Here is a 15,412-nt window from a genome sequence, read left to right as displayed (position 1 = left end):
CAAATGGCTCATAACTAGCCATGGTCTGCATGGAAGTGGTTAATGGTAGTATTGGGTTTATGATTTGTGCTCAAAGAGCCTAAGCAATTAGATTTACTCCTAAATACCACAGGACCCATGGGGCTACTTGAGCAGTGAGGATTTCTGCTGTGGGAAAAGTCTCTGTAGTGACTAATACTTGATTTAGTAGTGGGGATGGTAACAGCTGAGACAGAACGTGCTCAAGGTGTGTCAGTGCTGGAGACACCATTGAAATCTTTGATCCCAAGGATGAGGGTCTGGTCTGGCCAAGATTTGGGAAGGGGAGTCAGAGGGAAGGATAGTGGTAGAATGGGGAGGAAGGTCACATTTCCTCTCTGGCTGTTTTAGGGGAAACAGGAGGGAGGAGAGTGACTCCCTGCACACTGAGACTCTGCACTTATGGGGCAGCTAAATGGAAGATGTGGGGCTCCAGCACTGGCAGAATTGAGCATACAATTTGTAATGCCTACATTGTGAATGCCACCTATAGCTGATGCTGATCTGAAGACTAAGATTTGCTGCTGGTTGGTGCAGGACCTTGAGGACTTCTGCTGACAAAACCCACTAGCATATGGATGCTTTTGAAAGAAGAAGGTGTTGCTGAACTCTGGTGAAGGCTGCGTTTCAGGCAAAGATTACATTTAAGGAGCTTGGCAATAAGAATTCAATAATTATGTTTATTTTTCCCTCCTAACATATTTGCTTGGCAGTTTAAGGGAAGGATTGATGATAATATAAAGCAAGTGGCTCCAGATGTGCCAGAAAGATTGAGAGGAAAGTAGGTACAAGCAGGGTGAAGGCTGGATGCTGACAGCAGGAGTGGAGTTTCAAGGGAGGCTGCTCAGAGTGAGAACAATCATGAGTGGAAGAAGGAAAGGGGAGGGAGAAAGCATGAGGGAAGAGGCAAAAGCCAAAGGGAATTTCCAAAGGCTTCTCTCTTCATCCCTCCTCCTCCTCGTCCTCTGGATACACCCTGACTTAACCCATGCCCTCACAAAAACTGAAGGAAAACCTGAAAGCTACAGCTCTCCTTCCTTTATGTTCACACTAAATGGTTTGATGCCTGATTAAATGACCTGGCCAATTTCAGCATCCAGAGATCACTGCACCTTTTTCACCTCTTTTTCTCTTGCTTGTTAGCAGAAAACAGGACACAGCTGATTTTTTTTTTTTTAAGAGTACTTTTGTTCTGAGCATTTAAAATAAATATTTTTATGTTGTGTGTCTTAACATTTCTGGATATTGGTCTTCATCATTCACAAGCACAGGAATAGCATGTCAAAAAAGTACCAGCTACTGTATATCATGAAGAAAATGCATAACACGGTATTAGATTTACCTATATCTGTGTATATATTTGCATACGAGTGAAGGACTGAGACACCAAAAATCTCCAGATCTCAATAAAAGGGTTGAATAAAAGGAGAAGCAGGATACTGACTGTGAGGGTGACATGATATTGTAACCTGAAAACTAATTAAGGAAAGAACAGAATTTAAATAACATTTGGATGCAACAGCAGGAAATACAAGGAACAGGTGTTTAACAAGATTTCTTTTGACTGTTTAACCTCTTTGCTAATGCCAAAAATCCCAAACTCTGTCAGACTTCTGCTTTACCTCGTGTCAGTAGTTGTCCTTTTGGCTATTTTATGACTCAGAACATTTATTCTGCTGTTAGTTTGTCTCTAGGGACCTGGGTCTCTGCCATTAAGTGTTTCTGATCTCCATTGCATGCGTTGTTTTCTCTTCAGGGAGCAGTGGGATTACATGGTTGCAAATAAGGCCCAGAGATTGTAACTCTGCTCTGTGGGCTCACAACAGCATCTGCAGGAGAGATCACCTCACAAAACTGGGTAGGATTTGTTTCCCAACACCTAGAAACCAGGGAAGGCTTTTCTTTGTGATCACTATAACATACAAAAGCATAAATAAGTGTTTTGCAGTGTTTCAGGTATTCGTACAGTCTGGAGGGATATCAGTGAAGAGAGTAGGTCTCTGACACCCTGCTGAGTGACTGGGATTACATAATACACTTTATGTACACATCTCTTAAGAAGCTCCTTGTTTAAGTGACCTTCTAGCAATGAGCTCTTTCTCTCTTTTATATTCTGATTTCACACTGTTTCTTGGATTTCAAAAACGAAAATAATTTCAGGTGATACATACCCGCTTTAACAGTCACCTTTTAATTGTGTGTTTACTTCCATCATGATTTTAAAAAGTTTCTTCCTGAATTTCTTTTGTTCAGTGTTTGAAGTGAAGAAATAGTTAGAATAGTATCTCTGTAAAAGCATGCTTTCTTTAGCAGGGGGTTTCAACAACTTTAGACAATAGACAGAGTCAGTATTGGATGTCAGATTCTGCCTGCATGAACTCCCCACCCCCCCCCCCCCCCAACACACATTTAGACCTCTACATCTCTACATGGCAGGGACATGCATCTCTAACTCTTTAGGCTCGTTTTCAGAAATTGATTCCATTAGCTGCTGCTTCTTTTTGTTATTTTTCCCTTTCATCTTCCTCATTGCTTTCCGCCCAGCATGCAGTCCAACCTGCTGGCTGATGCTCTCCTTCCAAATTAGAGGGTTTGACACTAGAATCTTCTACAAACAAACTGATCTGTCTTTTCACCCCATTCCTCCAGTAGATGTATATATGAGAACTTTCTCCTCAGCCTTGCTCTCCTGTCCCTGACCTCTCTCTCTCAGTACAGAAGGGCTGTGTTCCCTGTCAGGACACTGTCAGGACAGCACCCTCTGTCACCTCTCGCTGGCTCAGGGCTGTGACATTTGTTGTCAGCTCTTTGTTGCTTACTGGATGTTATCTCCAGGGCTGATGGTGGCCCAAATTCCCCTGCCAAAGATCCTGCTTAATCTCCTTCCTTATTGTCATCATCAGTTATGATGTAGGTTTTCTGGTTTCTTTTTCCAGTTTCCCTCCTTTTTTTGTTTTCCCCTCATAACAAGTGCACCAAGGACACACTTGCAGTGTTCAGGGACCACCCTGATCTCCAGGATGGTACTGCTGGAAGGGGAAAGAACATTTCTGACCTGAAGAACCTATCAATAGATATACCTAGCTCAAAACTTCCCACAGATTCTTTAGCTTGAATGTATTTTCCAATCTTGAATTTAAAAGTAATCAACACCACTTGGAAACAGGAGATCCATTGTGCAACACGATCCAAATTCTTGCAATGTCATGTCTGAAATCAGTGTTTCAGCCTCCATTTTTAAACTCCTGGGAAGCAGGAAAAGAACCAGGTTGAGTGCAGGATGCAAGAGACTTGAGTGTGGATGCTGATAGAAGGGTGGGCTTGAGTGCTTAGACAGGATTCAACCCATTAAGCAGACAGATGCTTTAATGTTTCTTACCCTAGAGGGTTGCTTCCTATACAATACTTCATCTTTTATGATTTTAATTAATACTAATTGGTAGATGATTGCCTCTAAAAGTACTATTCTATGGAGAAAATTAATCTCTGATATTACAGTGAATGATATTTGGGAGAAATCATAAGGTACTGCAGCCCTATGTAAATGATTAAATAGATTGCCTTTCTCTGTTTTGATTTGTATCTGTTTATATATTGTTTTCCTTGATAGTCTATATTGTACCTCCCACACCTGGGGAGTTTCATCGCATTTTTTAAACCATAATGTGTGGCTAGACAAGATCACACTTTTGAAAACTGTAATGAACACTCATTATTAAATAAGGAATATAGCTCTTTTTTCTTTTTCTTTGTTTGCTTTCAATCAGCATACTAACTCTGCTTTTATGTAGCATTTCCTCCTCTATTTATATAGTAGGGTGATTTAATTTTTGATCTATTCTTATTTTGAGAAGGAATCCTGCTGCATACATCCCCAAGATCCTCTTTTAGTGAAGACTGTGATTACAGAAAAGTAGAAGCAGAGATCTTAGATCTTAGTAAACAAAATCAGAGGATGAATTAATGTTTAAAGCTGGCTGTGACACTGAACTTGCAATTCACTTATTATTTTTGGCAGCAACATGTCCAAACTGCCAAGACCATTCTTGGGAATCACAGCTGTGATGTCTATAATAGCTGAACTACAGGAAAGCTGCAGTTAGGTCATACTGCCTTGTCACTGCACATGAATAGTGCAAGTGATAATAGTTACCATTACTGCCTACTCATTTTGCAGCATGTTTTGTTCAGTTAAAACAATTCCAATTATTAATAGCATGATAAAATTGTCTGCTGAGTGCATTCCCTCCTGCTCTACATGGTTGACTCAGGTAAGGAGGGTGGTAGGAGTAGATCAGCCCCAGCTGAATCCAACTGGGCCCTGTGGGCAAGGGCAGAGAAAAGTCACGGAGTGGGCTGGGAGGGGAGATCAGGGGAGTGGCTGGGGCCAGGTGGTTTTTGGAGGCCACCTGGGAAAGGAGAATTTTCAAAGTGAACCTGGGGAGAGGCCAAGGTTAGTCAGAGCCATCGATGGAGGGGAAGAAGCTTGCTGAGCACTCTGTGCAGTGAGTACTTGAATGCATTTTCATAAGCAGGAAAAGGTCTCAGGAGTTTATTATCAGCCAGAGCTGCTGGTCAAGGGGGAGGTGTTAAAATTAGATGCTGAGCTGGAAGGGTATTTGGAAATTGATGCTTATTACTGTGTTTTAGCAACCTAATTCTCAGAGTAAGTTATATAGGGCATGCTGCCAATTATTTTCAAACAGAGCTTGACAGAGTGCTCCTGGCCTGAGGTAAATACTATCAGCTCCAGAAGAGCTCAACTGCTGTTTCAGAGCACTTACATAAACGTACATTCTACATCTACAATTATTTGTTTTACAGGATTAAGTTTCTTTTAGATACTATTAATGGTTTGGAAACCTGTGCCAGCCTCCTGCATGCACAGGCTGCTTGACCACAGGTGTCTGATTTAGAAGGTCTGCAAAACATCTACTTTGCATCTTGCAAGCAGTCCAGAAGCAAATTGCTTGATAATGCTGTTACCAAGACAGGCCATATGTGGTAAAATGGGAGAAGCCAGAGACAAACAAAATATTATAAAAGCCTAAGTACTTGCAATAGTAGGTGATATGATGCAAGAATTGTCCAGAGCTCCAAAAGATTCTCTCTCTTGTTAAAGGTAGTGAACTGAGTTTTTTTAAATTTTATTTTTTATTTCTTAATTGATTTTTTTGCTCAGATTTTTGCTTTTCTCAGCTGGTGCTGAAATGGTTTGGCTTAGCCCTGAGGGAAGTGCAGGGGAATTGTTGCCCCTAGACCTGGGGATTGAATTTTGGCAGGGAAACTGGCACGTGCTCCTCACAGCCCGTTTTGAGCTGCAGCCAGTCAATGGGACCAACCTTGGGGCAGTAAAGCTGAATGCAGAAAGACACTCTAGATTTAATCTCACAGGATTTGGGGCAGGAGGACAGAAAACTTGGAAAACAAATAATGTGTCACATGTAGAAAGAACTTTCTTGCTCTTGGCAGGCAAACAAAACAAATTGTGGTGCAGAGGCTTAATACACTATAGGTGCAATTTTTTAAAAAATAGTAATTGTTTTGGCTGTACTGCTGCAACAATTACTCAAGAACCTGTAGTACAGACTTGTTTTTCATTCTGTAACAATTCTTAAGTTTATAAATCCCTGCATAATGTGATTGAACCATGTTTTAAAACAGTGAGAGCTCTTTGTCCCAACTGCTCTGTCTGGAAGATTGATCCAGAGTTTCATGCTGATAAGCATGAAAGCAATTTTTTTCCTTTGCCCAGCTTAGAGTTCTATCTGGTGCATTACGAGTTCATATTTACTTGAATTTTTACTGATGTCTTTGAAACAGATCTTATTTTCCTGTTTGCCCCCTCTCAACTTTGACATGAAAAAACTGTCCAGGCTCTTGTAACTTTTCCATTCCTGTAATAATTTTTCTGTCCTTCCTCTGTACTCATTCTAACTTACATTACTTTTTTCAGAATGTAAATTACTAGTAAAGTAGTCCAAATAGTATTTCAGTGAAATCTTTTAAAATGGTCTTTTTCTCTTCCAAAATTATCTTGCCTAAAGCATTTTCTGATGTAATTAACTTCTTCCACACCAGCATCACACAAATAACTCGCAGCAAATGCTGATTGACCAGTGCAACCTGATTTTACTTCTTTTAGCCATTTCTTTGACATAATCTCTATGGAAATAGTATGAATTCTTGATATTGATCCCTAATAAAATAGTGATTAGGGATACGATTCCATCTCCTAAGCTGTAAAATATCTTCCTTTTTTAAATAATATTTTTCTTTTTTTTTTGTTATTGCCTCTGGGCATAGAAACCTGAGAGCTCCAGTCACGTTGGGCAGCATTTTGTAAGGTCATATTTAAGGATAAAAGCATAAATCTCACCCATTGATCACCTAAAACCTCCACACTTTCCTGAGACACATATAAAACCTAAAATGTGCCCCTTGCAGGTTGGTGATCGTGGTTACACCAGCAAGACAAACCCTGACAAGGGTTTGGTTGCCAAATTCACTCTTTTGGATTAAAGTCATAAATAAAAAGGCAGAACAAACATAATAAAGTTGGAGGCAATACTCAGCCTTATGAAGCTTTTATGCATTTAATATGTGCAAGAGCGAAAACAAACATGAATTTGAATATAAAAGAAATACTGTAAAGTGAAGAGATTCTGTTTGAACAAACAATTTCATCCCTGATTTTTCTTTAGAGTAGGTGTTTTCAAAAACAAAGTCAGTGTTAAAAACGCCACTGTAAGCTGCCATACTAGAGGATGATCTGGAAGTTTTTCCTATAGCTTTGTAGTGAAACGTTGCAGACCTTGCTCTGATCTCCTGTCTATAACCAGACCATTTATCAGGCAATGTTTAGTTATGGGGAAGAAGCAGGTAAACGTACAAATGGCACAATCAAACAAAACACATTTAATTGCAAAAGTTTGGGGTTATTCACTATGTGGAAAGTGGACTATATCTAAGACAAAAAGCCGCTGTTCTATTCCCTAATAGTGACAGATTACAAAAAATTACGTTCCACGACTCCCACAAGTCTACATCTGATGTGCTTGCAGGGACTAAACACAAGTCACTCCTCAGAGAATACTGAGCTGTGAGAGATGCTGAAAAGAATGTGGGATGGAGGAGGCATGGAAAGATGGAGGGAAGAGCAGATGATGTTCTCTCTCTGACGAGACACATAAAAGCTGAACAGCCCCATTTTACACCAACGTGTTTTCAATACCTACATATTTTCAAAATGCATTAGAAATGGATTGTTACTACGTCTGATGTGTGTCATCAAAGCACAGCTTGTCAGGGAAAGAAGAGACACAAAGCTTGAAGACAGAGAGAAGTGTGTTCAAATCACAACCTTGTGCTCCTTCAGAAGCTTTGTGCCATCTATTCTCCTTGGTATTTCTTGTAGTTAAAGGCATTAATGATACTCCAAAATCTTATCCTTGCACTGTCCAAAGACAATGTTTGCAAAGTATTTTGATGGCTAAAATACCCACCAACTAAATAGCACTTTTGCCACTGGAGCTTGTGCACTCGGATGCATGGATAATAGGAGGTGGGCAGCTCTCTGTACTGGACAAAGAGAGCTTTGTGAAGAAAAGTTTATCTGAAATTTTAAGAGTTTTACCAGAGCTTTACAAATTCATATGCATGGAAAGCTAGAGAATAAATTGCTGTACAGAAAATTAATAACTGAAGTACTGAAATAAAATGTTTATAGTGAGCAAAAATACTATGCAAGGATGGTTTGGTGTGTCAAGAATTTCTTGTAGGAGTTATTGAAGAAATAATGTAAGTAAAGACAATTTGGGCTATAACAAGGAAGTTAAGCAATCAAGAGATGAGATCCAACAAATATCAAATCTCAGAAATTTATTTAAAAGCCACAATAGTGGCAATATCATCTTGAAGGGTGTCATAGATCTATCTCAGTTGATGAACAGCTAATTAATCTTGTAATGCTAGAAGCTAAAATAATCCCAGACAGTGGCATGGGTGAGGTATCTTTACATCTGGAAGAGAATATATGATGAAATTAAAAGCTTCTCAGATCAGCCAGACATTCTTTATGCTCAGTGTAGTGTTCTTCTCTCATCTTAAGCTTCCCTGAAATGAACTTTTTGGCTTGATTATTTTTATAATAATTTTGTTTAGGAGGAGTAAATGTTCATAAAATTCCCATTCCACTTTAAGTATCCTGAACCAGCTCAGCCTATGACTGAGAATATTTTTGCTGTAAGAGAGCCCCTCTACTTGAGGAAATTAACACAGCATTCCAGTGACACAATTCTGAGAGGAGTGTGATTTTTATATAACCTTAATCCATCCATTTAAAAGAAGTGATGCAGTTTCTACTTTTAATGGAAATTCAGTTCTGCAGCAGACTTAAAACTTTCAGGGAAGAGAGAAATGTCCTTAAATGTAGACACATAGAAGTGTTTAGGCTTGAAAAGACCCTTGAGTCCAAGCATTAACCCAGCATTGCCCAGTCCTCCACTAGACCATGTCCCTAAGCACCACATCTGCACATCTTGTAAACACCTCCAGGGGTGGTGACTCCACCACTTCTGTGGGCAGCCTGTTCCAGGATTTGACAACTTTTTCCATTGAGAAGTTTTTTCCTGATATCCAATCTAAGCCTCCCCTGGCACAAATTGAGGCTGCTTCCTCTTGTCCTGTCTCTTGTTACTTGGGAGAAAAAAACCAACCCCCACCTGGCTGTACCCTCCTTTCAGGGAGTTGCAGAGGGTGATAAGGTTCCCCCTGAGCCTCCTTTTCTCCAGGAGAAACACCCCCTGCTCCCTCAGTTGCTCCTCAAAACCCTTGTGCTCTAAATCCTTCCCCAGCTCTGCTGTTCCTCTTTGGATGCCTGTAATGCAAAGATCTATAAATTACGAGGATTTTTTTTTTTTTTCATTTTCTTAATATTCAGTAGTCTTTCTAGGGTGCAGTGCATTGCATATGAAAGTAAAATGTCTGAAACAGATGAGAGGATTTTGTCTTTTTCACTTTATTGGCTACAAAGAGAGTGTGGGATGGCCTGCCTGGATAGGTTTCTAAATTACATAAGAAAATCTTGTCTCAATGGCACCAATTGGTATAACTTCATTAAAAAAATAGACTCATAGAAAATATATGGTTGCTGCATTACTATATTTTGTATGAATATCTGGCTGGACTGAAAATTGGCTGTGATAAATCCAGTGTGCTTTAAAGTGGATCAGCAATACCACTTGGCAAATCTCTCCTACTAAGCTAGGATTTTTTTCTTTTCTACTGAGGAAAAGGGAGTTCTTTTATACTTAAGCATATAGTCCAGTCCACCTGGCTGAGGAGATGCTAGGTAGCTCATATTTTTTGCAGGTCTCTACTCTGAAACCTCCTGCAGGAGTAAAATACCTGAGGTTCTACTTTTGGGTCAGTTCAGAGCAGAGCCTACAGCCCTGTTCTCAGCAGCAGCTCCTCACCACAGGCAGGAACCACCATAAATGAAGTTTTTTATGGGGCCTGTAACTGTCCCAGATCTCTGCAGTTGCTGTAACTGGCTGCAATTCCCACAGTCCTGGAAAAGTCCTGTTCCCTAATAGTACATCTCTTTTGAGGGTGTGTGCTAAACTACAAGAGTATATGTTATTTAGTTAATGTCTCAAGTGAGAATTTTGGAAACTGGATATAGACCTTTCCTGATCTGTGCACAGTACACAAAGGACTGTGCCAAATCTGAAATTACCATGACTAAACAGCTCTGCGTTAATCATCTTTCAAATTTAATTTTAAAATGAGAACAAGAGAACTTAAGCTCATCTTTCACGTCTCTGAGGGGTTCTTTTTTAAACATTTTATTCCCTATTCCTCCTTCTCCCTGTTCATCTACTGAAGAGTGAAAAAAGGACCAGAACAGTAGATTTCATTTGGCTATTGATCCAATGTGTTAATGCTTCTACCACTGCCATTAGCGGTACTGTAGCTGGAAAATAAAGCAAAAGAAATATTATTCTTAAATTTCTCCAACTGGTCTACTGGGTTTTCCTACTTCACATTCTTCCTGAGTGATAGAGAGTACTTTAATTTGCACAATATTAAGACAAACAAACAAAAAAACCCACCCCGAAAGGCAAGCCCATCAGAACCACTTTTGGTAGCCATAAGTGTGTAAAAGCAGTGGCTAACTGTGCCACCCTCATCCACACCTGTGGCAAACCAAAAGGGAATACATATTGGTTTACCCCTACAAGAATCTTGTGATTTGTGTTTCCAGCACATAATAGCAGAAGCAATGCACAGGCTAAATGATTTAACAGCTAATAAAATAGTGACTGTCCAAACTGCTTGTACAAATAAAAGGTTAAATCAAGTTCACACTGGGTTTTCTTAGACATACATCTAAAATGCAATAAGAATTCTAAAGGGAACACATAGTGCTTAAAATACCAATGGAAATTCAAAGATTCTGTTCTGCACCTGTGCTAAAATTCATGCTTGAGGCAATGCCATGAGAGAAACATAAGCTACTGGCGTGCATCAAAATGAAAACTTCAGGCTTCTATTTATGCACATTGATGCATGGTACTGGTGCGTTATGTGCATCTAAAAACAAAAACCATTTTCTCTCCTCTTTGAATGTTTGAGGCCAGGAGGAGCAAATAAAGCCCTGCCACAGGGAAAAGAGTTCTCTTGTGTTTTTGTGGGGTTAGAAAGGATGTCTGGCCCCTGTGCTTGGGGCGGTCCAGACACCACCCCAGCAACCCATTTGTCCTTGTTCCACCCCTTAGCACGACATCCCAAACCCCCTGCTGACATGACTTTGGCATTCTGAACCACCAAAAAATGATGCCTTGGAGTTCCAGAGGGAAGGGTAAGCCAATTCCCTGTATTATCTCCTTTATCTGTGCTGCTTTTTTTTTTTTTTTTTTTCCTTCTTGTCCCTGGGCTGTTAGGGAATTGGGAATTGTGGTTAAAGCTGCTTCTTCAGGCTGATGCTTCAAATCCAGCCCAAAATAACAATGGCAGTTTCAGTGTATGTAAAATTAACTTTTGCCAGGTTTCAGTGGATCCTGGGCTGCACCTCTTGAAATAATTGATAGTGCTGCCAGGAGTCTTAGCAGACAAGCCAAAGTCTGGAGTTGTGATGTCCCCAGAGGTCCTCCTGGAGATCTGAGCTGAATCATATCCAAGGGGCAATGGGAGGTTGTTATGGAGCTCAGGTGCTTTAGTCTACATACATGTTTTGAAGGGGGAAAAAAACCAGCTTACACAGATACATTCCCAGTTATATTCACCAGGTACATGTCCTGTACACAAACACTGTTAGCAAAATTTCTAAAAGCTTGTAAAACAGTGTAGCTTGCTGCTCAGATATGAACTGGCTGTGTAATGCCTCACTGGATGTCTGATGAGAATGCTACAACTGTATTTTACTGATTACTTCTGGCTTTATAGAAAAGCTAGTTTTAAGCCACAAAGCTCTGTCCAGCTCTGCAGGCCATGGTTTCTGCCCATTACTCCAGCCACCCTGCTAAAATCTTTTGGTAAAGCAATTTCACATTTCTCAGAGGATATGACAAAAGGGTGGAAGAAAATAGCAGAAAGATATAGGGTCTAAAAAATAGATGAAAATAACACTGAATCAAAACAGCATCACCTCAATGGTCCTTCCTTAACTGTTTAGTTATTAACCATTTATCTGAGAGCTAGAGACACAGATGGCACTAACTCCTCACCAATGCATAGTGCAGGATAAATGTCATGTTAAAATATTGTATTAGTGTAAATTAACACGTAATTTTCCCACAAAGTTCACTCCGTTTGTATGGAATTGATGTATTAATTTATTAATATTTAATGCTTCTACTCTGTGAGCTCTGTAGACTGTTTGTCTGTTATTTACAGGCACATATAATTGTAGTTGACAGCAGGAATGTAAAAATATTTGCAGGTAAATTTTACTCAAATAAAAATCTCAGCAACTTAAAATTATTTGAGGATGTTGAGGAATATATTTTAAACGTTAACTAAAGAGCAGTTAAACGTATTTCAAACTGTCCCATCTGGCACAGCTGTAAATAACAATCTGTCTGTTTTAAACCGTCCTCTGTTGACTGTGTCAGCAAATGTTAGGATTATTTGCTACTAGCTGACAATTTCATCATTGAGTGTATTTATAAAGTTCTGCAGCACTGACACTAGTACATATATCATTTCTTGCGGATCAGTATAATGCTGAAAGAATCTTTGTGCAAACATACTTAAAGCCCTTCATCTTTATGTCTGAAGATGTTGATATGGATGGAGTTAGATTTATCACCATCTTCACTTTGATCCCCTTTCCTCCAAAAAAAAAACCGCAATAAGCTGAAAAATTCATGCATCTGGAGAAGTAGGGAAGAGAGTTTCATCTGCCACTGAAATCACTTAGGCATGAGGCTGACTTGTGGATTTGAGTGGGTACAGCATAAATGTCTCACAGATATTGTGTGTGGCACAGTGGTCTTTCATAAGAGCAGAATTTATGGGTGTTTCCTAGCTACTAGATGAGTGGTGTGTAATGTGATTCCATAAATTACTGTGAAAAGCAGATAGCAGTACAATAAAAGTAAATATTGTTAGCAGGAACCAGTGTAGGTTACCCTGTATGAACAAAGGAAAAAAAATTGAGAGATCACCTCACTCTTGCTCATGAGGGCTTTCATACTGACCTCACACTGGCAGGGATTCCTGACCTTTGTTCTAAATGAAAATCAACATCTGGCCTGCTGGGTTGGATATAAGACAAATATTATGTGGTAAAGTGTGTTTTATGAAACACATTTTTCATTCTTTAAGTAGCAATTATCAGTTTGTTGCTTCCAGTTTAAAATAACTGCTCATTGTATCAGATAAAGAACGCTGCCTGTGCCCAGGCCATGCTGTTACCCCTGCACAATGCACATAAAACTTTCCAACTTTCTAAGGCCAAAAGTGGATTAAAACAAAAGTGAGACTTTTAAGCACTAAAATTTACACTGTTTCTTAAAGAAGAAAGCAAAACTAATTGGCTAATTTTCTCTTTTCAAGCCCTGGAAACTTATTTGTCCTAGAATTTTTTTCCGTGGGGTTGGGTAAAGAGGAGATGCTACAAGTGTTCAGCCAAAGGCAGAGTAAGACTAATGTGAAAGCAGCACTCAGTCCCAGGTATCTCAAAAGCTGCTCTGAGAAGAGACTTTATCTAACATCTCCCACTTCAATGTAAAATTACCACCTACTCAGTATGTTATTTATGTGTATTCAAAGGCACAGCTACTTGCTTGCATTTCAAACTGATGTTTTAACAATTCTCTTTGGTGTGCAAGCCCAGCACAGGAGATGTGCTGACAGTAAACCAGGTCCAACATTTTCTTGTACATCACTGGCATTGTTTGTGAGGTCTGGTCTGTACTGTCTGTGCAAAAAAAATACTGGCTAGAAACAATGCTCAAGTGTCAGTGAAACAACTGGGCCAGAGGATTCCTCATTAATGGTAATTATGCATGAGAAGGACTTTGCTTGATTGTCAGCTTGAGTTGGTAGCACTGACAGATTGGGGAAACCAAACCAAATTTAGCTTGCAGATAATATATACTATACATGGAAATAACTGACAGACAACGACTTAGAAAGTTCCTGCCTGCTGCTAGTGTGACCACTTTGCAGACAGAACCATCATATAAATGGAAGGAAGTAGAAAGCACCACCACCCTCTCCTGAAGGTTTCATTGTGATCAAGTTAAATTTGTTTAGAATGGAATAGTTGGGTACAGAACACCTTTAAATGCATCATGAAAAATGTGTTGATAAACAGCCTGTCCCTTCTGTGAAACATAATTGGAGAAAAAAACAGCTTTAATGGAAGGGTCTGTGAAATTTAGTGTCTGTGAGGTAGCCAGATTTAAGATAGACTGGGGTATTTTTGTTGTTGTTAGGTTTATTTAAAAGCAGAATTTTCTTTCTGAAGTTGAAACTTTTGAAAGAACTAGTCTTGCATAAGCAGGATTGCAAAACTAAAAAAAACACCCTTGCCCAAAATCCTGAACCCTCTTCCATGTGGGATAGCAATAGGGTAACGACATCCCAGCATCCCTCCAGACCCCTTCATGCTTCAGGGCTAGAAGGAGAGCAGATTCTCTGGACCTTCCCACAGCCCCCTCTTCTCTTGTTGCACTCTCTGGTTTGTAGCAGTGTCTGAACTACATCAAACTGTTGCTCTGAGGATGAGAAAATAGATGCTAGCAAATATAATTTCTAGCTTTGAAAAAAGTTCTGTGATCTAATTGAATTCTATAACTGCATATCAATTGTTATAAAGGCAAAAAAAAAAAAATCAAAAAAACAACCAACAGCCCACATTAAGAAGATTCAATAGAAAATGGAATTGGTTTTAGGGATAAATAAATACAAGTTAGCTATGAAATGTCTCTTTTCAGTGGAAGAACAATTGAAGTGCATACTTATTCAACAGATTTTTTTTTTTAAGCTTTCAGAAATGACAAACATTAAAGTTGACTGAAAGGAGAAATTACAGAATTGAAATTTGTGGTGTGTATATATATATATATCTGCAATTATTACTTAATAAGATGCATTCAGAAGTAGTAAAGATGTAATATGCACTGAAAATAGTAGACATGGAAGAAAATTGCATCAAGAAAATGAATTAAATTGGATTTCAAGCCATCCATTACACAGTGGAAATGAACTTAGAAGAGAAAGATATGGCTTGACATGCAAAATAATTATTTTAAATGCGTATATGCATTAAAAGGTTGTGTCAACATGCAGGCACAACTCCAGTGACCTTGCCTGGTAGGGCATGGGGAATTTCACCATCAGACTGCTGCAGGCTAATTAGCACTGCTCTTGTTTTCCGAAAATAGAATAGTCAACTTTATTCTTTATTTGCAGAACCCTTTTTCTCTTGGACTATTGCAAAGCTTTTTAATAAGAAACCTTGAAGTGAATTTGTGAAATGAGTCAGATATTTTAACTGGGTGTGTCAAAGCAAATAAAAAGGGACTTATCAAAGTGATGTGTCAGTGGCAGAGAGAGCTGGCTGAAGAGTTCACAAAAAAAAATATACCCAAGTTTGGTTGAGCCCTTTGAGGGAATATCCCATTTGCTTGAAACTTGAAAAGCATAACAGTAATCACATAAAGATACTCGTGCCTTCCATTCTATTCTCATATTTCAATACAGTCAATAATTTGGTTTTGGTCTTACAAACTGCATAAACTCAATTAGAGTTAAGAAGTAATTGATTGAGGGAAAATAGTTGGTTGCTTTTCCCTAAGTGTGTTTTTCATCTGGGTAGCATGGGTAGAGTCAATTCCATGAGTGGAGGGTGAGCCATGTAGGGATTTCACCCCCTGCTACA

The 15,412-nt window shown here is 39.2% G+C and overlaps 2 protein-coding genes across 4 annotated transcripts in view; one reads left to right on the top strand and one right to left on the bottom strand.

Annotated features, from left to right (window-relative positions):
- The window catches only part of HTR1F (5-hydroxytryptamine receptor 1F), a 102,516-nt gene that overhangs the window by 63,327 nt on the left and 23,777 nt on the right, over positions 1 to 15,412 (bottom strand). The gene's annotated exons all lie outside the window — the stretch shown is intronic.
- The window catches only part of POU1F1 (POU class 1 homeobox 1), a 179,578-nt gene continuing 168,558 nt past the window's right edge, over positions 4,393 to 15,412 (top strand). Inside the window, exon 1 of the transcript XR_010357031.1 lies at positions 4,393 to 4,523. The gene's annotated coding sequence lies outside the window, so the exon portion shown is untranslated. The remainder of the gene's footprint in view (positions 4,524 to 15,412) is intronic.

This window comes from Passer domesticus, chromosome 2 (assembly GCF_036417665.1).
Source record: "Passer domesticus isolate bPasDom1 chromosome 2, bPasDom1.hap1, whole genome shotgun sequence".
Taxonomy (NCBI): Eukaryota; Metazoa; Chordata; class Aves; order Passeriformes; family Passeridae; genus Passer; species Passer domesticus.
The sequence above is the reverse complement of the archived record's forward strand: the minus strand, read 5'-3'. Positions and strand labels throughout refer to the sequence as shown.